This window comes from Sinohyriopsis cumingii, chromosome 11, assembly GCF_028554795.1.
Source record: "Sinohyriopsis cumingii isolate HCF-2022 chromosome 11, ASM2855479v2, whole genome shotgun sequence".
Classification (NCBI taxonomy): domain Eukaryota; kingdom Metazoa; phylum Mollusca; class Bivalvia; order Unionida; family Unionidae; genus Sinohyriopsis; species Sinohyriopsis cumingii.
In genome coordinates, this window is record NC_142971.1 from 72961532 (window position 1) to 72971436 (window position 9905).

Genomic DNA, 9905 nt, shown 5'->3' on the forward strand with positions numbered 1-9905 from the left:
GGACGGGCACAGTTGCCGCCGTAACATCTTTGGTCGCTTTAGTTACCGGAGCAAAGAGCTGTTCGCTTCCAACAGCAAAATCAGTTTGTAGTTGTTGCCGCGTTTGAAGTTGTTTTCGGACCCTGTCTCGTAACGGTATGAACTTTTTAAGCGCTACTAGCCGCTCTCTGGCTGGCCGAGTAGTAAGTGATTCGCCTAGCATTATTGCAATTGCTCCGTAGTTTCTAATTTCCCGCCGAGTGTGGCGGGGATATGTCCCAGGGGCTCCAGGGAGTTTTCGTCTATAATCCTTCTAATGTTTTTAATTTTATTAGAGATTTCTCGACGTCGTTCAAAAGCCTGTCCGAGTTTTTTTCGTACTGTCTCAACGGCAGTAAATAGTCCAATAAATGCATTTACGTCATTGCCATACAAGTTTTCATTGATCGTATATTGTAATCGCTTTATAAAAGAATACTCGCGTGGCAGGGTATATCGACCTTTCTTTGATTGCTCGTTAATAATTTCATAATCGGACAATATTTTTTGGTTATCAAGCTTATCAGATAATTCAATTCCTTGATTTTTTAATTTTAAAATCTCGGTTAATATATTATTGATGTCTTCGATATTCATATTCTTATAAAACATCTTATTTCTAATATCAAAAAAAAAATTATTTTACAAAATGAACCCCGCGTATCAATCCCGAGGTGTGTTAACATTCGATGAAACATAAAACAGAATATTACAGTTGTTTGTAAAGACAATTTATTCCATCAGTTTTCTTCCGGAAGAAACAATTTATTAATTGTAATAGACTGTAGCGTTCACACTGTCGGTAACTTTGTCACTCGGTGATATACCATCACGAGTTATTCCCCTTTGATGTTACATATGAAAATCGAATTCTGCGCCCGGTCTTTTTTGAGATCGCTGAATTTTGTATTCCTTCTGCAACAAATTGTACTGCGGGCACACAAATATCAAAATATCTACTGGCTTCATTCATCGACTGAAAAGTTTTTTCTTCGTGCGTTATTGTATCAAATGACTTTACGGGTTTTGCTTTTTTTGAGTATTTACCGGTTCCGCCTTTTTTGGTATTCTGACTTTGCGAGATAGCTTGCAAGTTTATAAGAGAATTATCAGTCTTATTATTATTAATATGATCAATCACAAACTCATTCTCGATTAATCCGTTAAATACTTCAAATACAATCCTGTGAACATAATAGCTTTTTCCTCCCGCAGTAAACATCAAATACCCGCGATTATTTACGGTACCAACCGGCTTCTTCAGTCTGCGGTTTCTAACAACGCCATCGCGAGATGCCTCGTAATTAACGAGCACAGGATGCGGCTGAAATTCTTGGTTCATTTGTATAATAATACTACTTGTCTAATTCATTATTTGGTTTAATTATAAACCTTGCAATGTAGTCCTGAGGAGTTTTGATGACGAAGTCGGCGGTGGGGTCAATGACGGCGTTTTTAATTCGCTTGTCGTAATAACGTTTTAGTTCCCTGTATAATTGCCGCCACAATTGATACATAATTGCGATTTTCCTCTTACACCAACGTGGCAAACCAAGCACGGTAGGGGGCCATTTGAACCATTACGAACGCTTTGTAAATGATACCCGCAGAATTCACCTCTACATGATTTATTGCACGGGGTTATCGACCCAATCATCAACCATTTGCAGTGATTCATTATACTATATTCTTTTATTTAAATACTTGTTTTAATTATATGGAGGAGTTCGAGAGATTAGCAGCAATTAAGCCCTGGAAAAATATTAAGTTCAATCTCGATAGAGCCCTCAAGGACGCACCAAAAGCGTCAATAAACGATAGAACCCTGTTAAATAAAATACGCGATTGTATCAATGAATTCAAGCGTGATGGTGCATCTCATAGTTGGTCAACATTTCAAATTGATGGTATTGTTGATGCTACCATGAACGACAGCCGCGCGGCAACGATAATATCACAACTTGGCTCCAGCAAGTATTTCTTCAGAGTAAAATTCATTGTCCGGGTGGAATCAGATAATTGGATCATACGTGATAAATTTGAACCGGTTCTCAGCGACAAGAAAACAGTCATTGTTAGCCGCGACTCCAAGCCAGGGCTGTTAACCGGAATTGACAGACCATACTATGAACGAGCGTATCCTGAAACAGCAGTTGTCTATGGAATATACCCGTTAAATAAGAAACCTGATATCGGAAAACTAGCGCCGATGAAACAGTCAACGGGGATAAATTGTGTAGCAGAACGAGTAATAGAGCATTTTACAAATGCGTGTCGAGGAAATAAACTGACTGATTTACGACGTAGTAAAATAAACCAATGGGAGGAGACAGTGCGCGAGCGAGGAGCAACCATCAGCGACATAGCGAAATTAGAAACGTCGCTGAGATTTCCAATAACCGTTACAACAATAACCGGTGAAGTATTATATGAATCAAAGTATAAATCAAATGGAGCCCCAATCAAAATTATTGATCATAACGAACACGCGTGGACGCCCGCGGTCACAATATTTCCACGGGATAGAACAGTAAAGTATATCCCGGGGGAATTCCTGGGAGAGGATGGTTTTCTCGCGGAGAGGAAACTATTTGATGCTATTGCCTGCTTGTGTAAAAACGACCCTGTATCAGTGTGGTTACTTCGCAGCGCTGAAAACGACATGGATACCTTTGATCAGTTTGTAAGACCAAACGGTGAATTATATCGCACTGAAGCGTTTCACAACAAGATGAAAAAAACCGCCATGGAATTTGAAGAGCATGATGAACAACTGCTAACAAATTGTTTTACGATTCCATCGGTTGCGGCTCATGTTGCAGCAAGGAAAAATGCGTGGAGACCAACGCGCAAGGAATTTCTACCGGATGTACAATCCAGTTGTTTGGAATACTATCACGGTGGACTATGGAACACTGAATACAACCGCGACGCTATGATTTCCGTTGATATGGTTGCCTGTTATCCAGCGAGTTTTCTCGGGTATGGATCCGCCGCTGAGTACTTCAAACGATTTGGACACCCCAGACATGAAATGACTCGTGTTGCTATTAATGGACCACTGCCTGATTTTGATTTAACCGGATTCGCTCGCATAGTATCATTTGAATTCGCGGCAGGACTTCATCGCTGTTGTTATATTTGGATCGGTAGACACATGGCTGAAAAGAGATGGCTTCCAATAGAGCTGCTACGGTATATGACTGATTGTAGCATGCTTGTATCGTTGATTGTCAGTGACGCGATTATATTATACCGGGCGCAGACTGAAGTCTGGTTACCAGAACCAGAGCGTCTAGATAGCATAATTGACGAGTCCAGAAAACACATTGATGCCAACGAGGAATATATCATCGAATGGTCCAAAAAGATATTCAACCAACGAAACAGCGAGGCAAAAGATCTCGGTAGAAGAATAATCGGTAAGTTCACACAAGGTGGAAAAAACTGCGACTACAAACGATATTGCTCACGGCTGATTATAGATGACGCAGAATATGATTTCGTAATCAAGGACGCAGTGGCAAAAAATAGATACGTGAACTGCAAAACAGCTTTCTTGTCCAATGGAACAAAGTTGGGTACAGTTGTTACCTACTTCGATGGAGACAGCCCCGCGTATCCGCATTTGAGGGCGTCTATGCTGGGTTACGCCGCTATCAATTTATTCTCGATGATAAATAGATTTCCCGACACCGCGGTTAGAGTAGCCGTTGATTCATTTTATATAGACGTAAAGTACAAGGGAAACTTAGCCGAGTTTACTAGTCCGGACGAGAGTTGGGGTATATGGAGAATTAAAAATGAAATACGACGCGATTATTCCCCGTCAGCAAATGTCACCGTTGAAAACAATTACTTACGCGGTGATAATTTATCAGAATGGTCTAATGCACCACCGTGTTCTGATCCAATTTGTAGATATAAAACAGTTTATTTAAGCGGCTGTGGCGGGTCAGGAAAGACGACTCGGGCAATTGAATTATTTCGAACGCGGGCAAGTATAATCGTGCTTACACCGACCCATAGACTAGCGCGAGAGATAAAACAACGAAATGTTGACGCAGTTACTTATCACAGCTTTTTTCGATACAGCGGCGGTGAGTGGACTCCTGATCGAATGGGTGAAAAATTTATTCCTGAGGTTATCATCTGGGATGAGATATGTACTGTTTCGTTAGATGTTTTACAAATGTTTCTTGAGTGGTTGCTGCGCGCGAATACAGCGGTAATCATGTGTGGCGACCATGGCCAACCACCACCATTTGTCGGCGAGGGTCCACATGATTGGTTAAAGGGTTTTGTGGACTATTATGAAGAAACCAATACTGATTACCGAGCACTTGATGAACAACTGCGCGAGGTTAAAAAATTAATTAGATTACAGCCGGATAGAGTTCAATGTGAAATAATCCGCGAGGTGATTCCGGAAACGCCGTTAAATGAATTCTGGGAAACATGGAGACCAAACGATTTGATTGTAGCGAGTAGAAAGATAGTCAGAGACACACTTCAGCAAAAGTTGTTTACGTTGCATAAGGAAAAGTTTCCAACGCGCCCAGTGCCGTTATGTTATAAACCCGCGGACACACAGCGGCAGAACATTGAAGTTGAAATCCCGGGCCCGACAGCGTCAGGGATAAAAAAACAAATTCTTGTGCTGAATGATATTGTGCTCGTTGATATCAGCGTCGTCGAGGACGCGCTACGTGCTGATAAATCCCCGTGGACGCTAGGATACGCAACGACAATACATTCCTCGCAGGGATTAACCATCACGGATACAATTGTTTGGATGGTTGATAATCGCATCGAATGGTCAAATCTAGTCTATCTTGCAGTGTCCCGAGTACGGAGAATAAATCAGCTTCGAAGAATTGTTATTGACGAAGCCACCGACGAAGCCGGCGACAACGATGACATTATTGATGCTAGCGTCATTGATAGAAAACTCTCGGGTTACCGCCAACAGGATAAAAAAAAACAGCGGCGTTTTGATATTGATGCCGAATTAATAATTGCGTTACGACAACAACAGAATAATCACTGCGCGAGTTGCAATTGTGTAATGCGCTGGCGTGATTCTGATAAAGACGCTCGCCAATTTACCGTGGACAGGATCGATAACAGTCTCGGTCATGTCAAAAACAATGTGAGGTTGACCTGTCTTGAGTGCAATAGACGCAACGGCGCTAGTTAAGGCCACGTGGGGGCAATTGAGTATCGTCAGGTATCACTTGTAGTTGCTCGCGAGTAAATCCGCGCTGAGGAGCAGTTGAATCCAGTCTATAGATCGGTGGTCTACCAGTTGATCGTGTTATCGTTGATATGTTATGTGTGGTAACACTCCAAATAGGATCAGTAGCTCTTTTTTTACCGCCTTCAAGCTCTCCTGGTTCATACAGATATCTAACAGTGACATCGCCGAGAATCGGCTTGGAAACGCTATTTAATTTTGATCTTCCGGGTATGTACTCGTATTTAATCGCGTCGCTGGGCTTCATGTTGATTGCTCGGGTAATCTCGTTATTTAACGCTGCAATTACGCCTGGTAATCTTTTAACCCATTCACGAGATCGTTTTTCCTGGATGAATTCTTTCGCGTATTGATATCCAAATAACCGTTCAGCAAGAGTCCGATTGAATCGTTCAACAATTGCCTGATCACGATGTAGCGCAGTAGGACCTCGTCGTATCGCGACGCTATGATGTTTCAGCGTTGATAAAACAGCGCCGCGAAATTCATTGCCAGGATCAACTTGTAATAGATTTGGCCAGCGCAGAGGACCCCTTCGGTAAATCCGCTCAAACGCATTGGCTACTTCAGTTGCTGACTTTGTTTTTAACGGCTCCGCTTGTTTGTATCGACTCGCAACATCAACTACAGTTAGCGCGTATTTGTAACCGTTGTCATGCGGCAGAAATAGTATATCAGCTTGATGAACTTCATTGGGTACGGTAACATCAAAGCGCGAAAAGTTGATTTGTTTAGGCGGTGGTAGATAAATTTGCCATATAGCCTGTTTGGATAACCAATTAGCCGCAACGGCCTTTGTTACCTTTGCAGCGCTTGCGAGTTTACCAATTGCGGCCTTCCCCTTCCAGTATCCTCTCGGAGAATAATAGATGGATTCCATGTTGTTATTATAAACGCTAGCGTTTTCAATTACCAGCGCGAGAAGCTCCGCTTCCAATCATTAATTTACCTTTCATAGCCGATTTTACCAACCATGAAGCCAATTTTTCTTTGAATGATTTATCAGGAATAGCATTTAACGCGTGAATTAATTTTACATCCGCGATATGACGCTGTTGCAAATCACCGCTACGATAAGCTATATCATGTATCCGACATGCTTCGTCGATAGCGTTTATTGGATACTCACCGGGTCGCGGCTGATTTTGATCATTGAGTCTGATATCTAATCGTGTTCCGGGGCCACAGTAGCTATATCCTGGGAGGTGTTTTTCTCCTGGATACTTTGCCCACGGTGTTCCGGGGAGTTTTGATAACTTGGCTGCAATATCACCTCCTCGCTTTTTTTTAAAGCATCCCCGGGTCTAGCAGAAATAAATCTAAATTTCTTTGTACCGCATTGTACACACTTACCAGTAAGGGCCGATCTGTTATTTCTTGTTGTAACGGTTGTCATATCATTTGTGCCAGTACGCACTCTACACTTCACACAATATAAATCCATAATTTATGTATAGAGATATGAATATAATTGATTTTTCGGCGACTAAAACAAGAGAACCAGTTAAGCATGATTCAGCGTTACCAAACTCGATCCGGATGATTATCATCGGACCATCTGGATCCGGCAAGACGCAATTGTTACTCAATTTAATAATGAGATGGATGAAGTGGGATAAGTTGTATTTAATCGCCCCTAGCGTAGATGATCAACGATGCTACGAGGTGTTGAAAGATTTTAACGAGAATGCATCAGCGATCGCTGAAAAAAATGTTATTGAGTTTATTACAGATATCAATGATGCACCAGGTATTGATGATATTGATGGCGACGTTAACAATCTAGTCGTGTACGATGATGTAATGTTAGACAATCAAAAAAACCCAGCTAGGATATTTTCCAGAGGCAGGCATAAAAACACCGACGTGATATATGTCACTCAACGATACACTCAGATTCCAAAAGTAATCAGAGACAACTGTAATATTCTTGCTGTATTCAACGGCGTTGATACACACACGCTACGAAATATCTGGCAAACTTGGTGTGGCGGTGACATGGACTTTAATGGTTTTCGAAACTTTTTTAGTCATGCTCAGTCGACCCCACATGGATTTGTAACGATAAATTTACATGATCCTCGGACACGATATCGTATCGGACTTGACCAAATATTCGGTTAAATTGTAACTAATTTTCATTGTAAATAACTTCTTAGCAGCAGGGGGGGAAATGACATCGACGCGGTCGTCGCTGTGTTTACCGGACGCTGACGACGCTGGGATCGACGCGCAGAAAAGTGTATTAAACCAAATGACGTCACCGTCGTGTAGGATGGACCGTCGTCGTTTTTTTTTTTACCAGGCGCTGACTACACCGGATCCGCTGAGTGCAGAAATATTAATTAAGCAAAATAACGATTGGACAAAATGTAGGATTCGCCCCCCCTGCTGCTAGTTCAGAGATTATATCTTCTCAGATATTGCCCTACATTTAAATATCTTTCTTAGCCTTTATTTAACATAACTGTGAATTGTAAGCCATAGAAATATATAAAATCTTATAGTTGTTTTGTTATCTCTCTCTCTCTTTCTCTCTCTCTCTCTCTCTCTCTCTCTCTCTCTCTCTCTCTCTCTCTCTATATATATATATATATATATATATATATATATATATATATACTAAGTCTCCACGGTCCATTCTGTTGTCTTTCTGTCCCTCTGTCTGTCTGTCTCTCTCTCTCTCTCTCTGTATATATATATATATATATATATATATATATATATATATATATATATATATATATATATATATATATATACCAAGTCTCCACGGTCCATTCTGCCGTCTCTCTGTGTCTGTCTGTCTCTCTCTCTCTCTCTCTCTCTCTCTCTCTCTCTCTCTCTCTCTCTGTATATATATATATATATATATATATATATATATATATATATATATATATATATATATATATATACCAAGTCTCCACGATCCATTCTTGACCTATTGTATATGGCCTTCTTTGAACTTGATTCCAATAAGATTTAACATTTCAAGCGAATTATATACTACCCACCAATTCATTCATTAATGTCTCACTAACAAATTTGTAACTAAAGAAAAAATATTCATATTTTAAATAAGAAACATGCCCTAACTTGACTCCGCTGAGCTATCTAACTTTTTGACATAATTAGAACATGATTTTGACACGTGGAAAGGACGAATAAATTAAATCGCAATCCCAAGGACCCAAGTAAGTGCTTTAGATAAGTAATGCATAATTTGGTATACTTTAATTAACGAAAGTCTGAAATGACATTGACAGTAATTGGATAATAGACACAGTGTGTGACACCCAATATTGAAAGCGCTGGACAAAAGCAGCTTTTAGTTCCTCCTATAAGATATCCGAGCGAACAACGACCCATTGAAATACGTATGATTTAAACCTTTGTTACGAAGATACGATAATATTGAAAACGAGTCAGGTTATAAGGAAAGGAGATGAGACGATTAAAGTAAGCATACGGATTCTTACAATGAGCATCTCTCTCTCTCTCTCTCTCTCTCTCTCTCTTCGATCTAATCAGAGAAAGAGAGAGAGATGTATAGAAAGAAGGACTAGGAAATAAAGTCTCATGTAAGTAATGTTAAACAAAATGCATCCTATTTGACACGAACGGTAGTAAACAATACTGGTTCGTGAATTATACATTTCTTTACGACCCATATAACAAAGTTACGCTTTACGTAAAAGGTACCTGAACATCGAAATGGTAGCACACTTGCTTCTCATCTCTACGGCCCGGGTTCTTTCTTCGGTTCCAGCATTTGCTTGGGTAACGTTGACTTTAAAACCAAAGTTGTTTGCTTCCTGTGTATTCTGAGGTTTCCAACATGAACATCTGAGTTGTCGACTATGCATGGCATAACTTATGGTACACTTCGTATTCTCTGATTTCTGACAAGAACATCTGAGATGTCGAATATGCTTCGTATAAATTATGGTTCTCGCAGATTCTCTGGTTTGTTGAACCACAAGCGGTTTCAGTGCCACTATATCCATCCAAGCTATCGAGCTGGCTTTGCATAGGTTATTGTCTCTTGCGGATTCTCCTGTTTCATGCACTTCATAATATCGCAGTACTCCAATATCTAAGCCACTGCAGTGGCATTGCTTATGTTATGAGAACAAATCGAGGTAAGATAAATCATGTTTAAATTTTAAATACCGCCAAACCAGCGCAGCGTCACTGCCATTACTTTCTAAGGACAAGAAACTTCGTAGGATAGACATAAAGGCATATTATTCATTAGGCGTATTCATTAATATAAAACGCTAATAATAATACAAGAAATGTATGAATGTACAAACACACTTATCATCTAAACCAAACAAGTAAGTTCTTTAAAATAGAAATGTACAAGTATGTAATCACCTAATATGAAATTAGACCATGTGCTTAAGATAATATATGACCACCTAATTTCTTTGCTAAGAATTAAAGACCGTAGATAATTTGATCACATCTTTTAAGTTTGATATGTGTATAAAAGTTGAGATTTGCATGCGGAGCATATTTGCACCTGCCAATTCATTTTTGCTCTACATAACAAGTTGGTGCAAATTTTGAACATCGCAAAAATTTGGATAGCGTTTAAATTGGCATCTGTAAGAAAATATAC

At 40.0% G+C, this 9905-nt stretch overlaps 1 long non-coding RNA gene across 1 annotated transcript in view; it reads right to left on the reverse strand.

The window, feature by feature from the left end:
• LOC149788725 (uncharacterized) overlaps positions 1 to 9275 on the reverse strand; it is a 31762-nt gene extending 22487 nt beyond the window's left edge. The window contains exon 1 of the long non-coding RNA XR_016424423.1: positions 8981 to 9275. This is a non-coding gene — a long non-coding RNA (uncharacterized LOC149788725). The remainder of the gene's footprint in view (positions 1 to 8980) is intronic.
• Positions 9276 to 9905: the final 630 nt, after the last annotated feature.